The following is a 1,873-nucleotide window of genomic DNA, read 5'->3' as shown; positions in this document are numbered from 1 at the left end:
ACGCGTCAGAATCAACCTGATGGCAGTGAGCTTGGTCTGGGAGGTCTGGTCTCAGGAGACTGGGCAAAAGGGGTGAGGTTAGCTAGAGAGAGCAAGGTCAGCATTTCCCCAGCTGGGGATCATTATTTATTTCAAACACTCTCCTTGCAAAATGAGTGTATTCTCGAGACATGTTCCTGAAGTAATTAAACATCACTTCCCCAGTGTAGCTAAGTGACTACTAAATAAGACATTTATGCTTTGACTCACTTCCGGTTTTCTTTGTCCTTCTTCCCCCGTATCAATGCCCTCCCCCACAATACCCCAACAGCACAGTATTGAAAAATCTAGATATTGAAGGGAGAAGAACCAAGAATCTCTGGCCTCTCAAAACAAGTCTGGTAATAAATGTTCTGGCTTCTGCCAAGGCCGTCTTCATTCCTGCATGGCTTCTAGGGAGAGCAGCAGGTCAGTGATGCTATTCACTTTGGGGAGGGGGGAGGGGGGGCATGGAGGGCTGGAGGAGAGAGCCAGGCAGAGAGTATCCTGGAAAGTATTGCTTCTATCCTGTGCCTCTACTTATTCCATCTTGATTTTCTCTTTGCAGCACAATGATAGCTTTAGGCAAAGTATATTTGTTTCCTCCTTTAACCACTGGTTTCTGCCATATTAACTCAGCTGTTGGCGAGAAGGCTTACAATGAATGATGCTTGAGCTTTAAATACTGCTAGATGATTTTAATCAAAGCTTTCTGTTATATGGTGGCTGTGAAGGAGCCTTGGTGATGTAGTGGGCTGCTAACTCCAAAGTCAGCTGTTCAAATCCACCAGTCATTCTGAAGGAGAGCGATGGGCTTTTTATTCCTGTGAAAAGTTACTGTCTCAGAAATCCACAGGGACAATTCTACCCTGTCCTGTAGGGTCATCATGAATCAGGATCAACATTAAGTGTATGAGACATAAAAATGTATGAGTTATTATTTCATCTTCCTACTCTACTGCCTAGTCTTCATAGTGAGGCTATAAGGGGTTAAGAATTCAGGCTCTGGGGTCAGATTGCCTGGGTTCATCACTGGTATGGATTGAATTATGTCAAACAAATATATGCATTGTAACCTCTATGGCTGTGTGCTGAAAGAGAGCCCCTCAGTTTGGAAGGCACTCAAAATACTAACAGAGAGTCTCCTCAGAGTAGAATTGACCTCAATGGTGTGGATGGTATAAAGATTTCAAGGACCTTCATTTGCTAATGGTACATAACTCAAAATGAGAAGAAACAACTACAAGCATTCATTAATAATTAGAACTTATAATGTACAAAGTATAAATCTAGGAAAATTGGAAGTCAACAAAAATGAAATGGAACACAAAAAGATTAATTTCCTGGGCATAGTGACCTGAAATGATCTGGTATTGACCATTTTGAGATGAACAATCATATGGTTAACTATGCCAAAAATGATAAATTCAAGAGAATTGGAGTCACACATTATCACAAAGAAAATTTCAAGATCTATCTTGAAGTATAATGCTGCCTATGAAAGAATAATATCTCTAGCATCTGGGTTCTTAAAGGCTTGCAGATAAATAAGCGACCATCTAGCTCAGAAGCATCAAAGCCCACATGGAAGAAGGACACCAGCCTGTGTGACCACGATGTATAGAAGGGACCAGGTATCAGATATCAAAGAACAAAAAATCTTATCAGTGGGTGCCCACCTTCCCAATATGATCACTGAAGATAAACGTGTGCATAAGCAAATGTGGTGAAGAAAGCTGATGGTGCTCAGCTATCAAAAGATATAGCATCTGGGGTCTTAAAGACTTGAAGATAAACAAGTGGCCAACTATCTCAGAAGCAACAAAGCCCACATGGAAGAAGCACACCAGCCTGC

At 41.5% G+C, this 1,873-nt stretch overlaps 1 protein-coding gene across 1 annotated transcript in view; it reads right to left on the bottom strand.

Moving 5' to 3' along the window:
• SLC9A9 (solute carrier family 9 member A9) overlaps positions 1-1,873 on the bottom strand; it is an 859,212-nt gene that overhangs the window by 225,145 nt on the left and 632,194 nt on the right. The window lies entirely within an intron of this gene.

This window comes from Echinops telfairi, unplaced genomic scaffold, assembly GCF_000313985.2.
Source record: "Echinops telfairi isolate 266 unplaced genomic scaffold, ASM31398v2 ScPeMD7_16;HRSCAF=60, whole genome shotgun sequence".
NCBI classification, from domain to species: domain Eukaryota; kingdom Metazoa; phylum Chordata; class Mammalia; order Afrosoricida; family Tenrecidae; genus Echinops; species Echinops telfairi.
The sequence above is the reverse complement of the archived record's forward strand: the minus strand, read 5'-3'. Positions and strand labels throughout refer to the sequence as shown.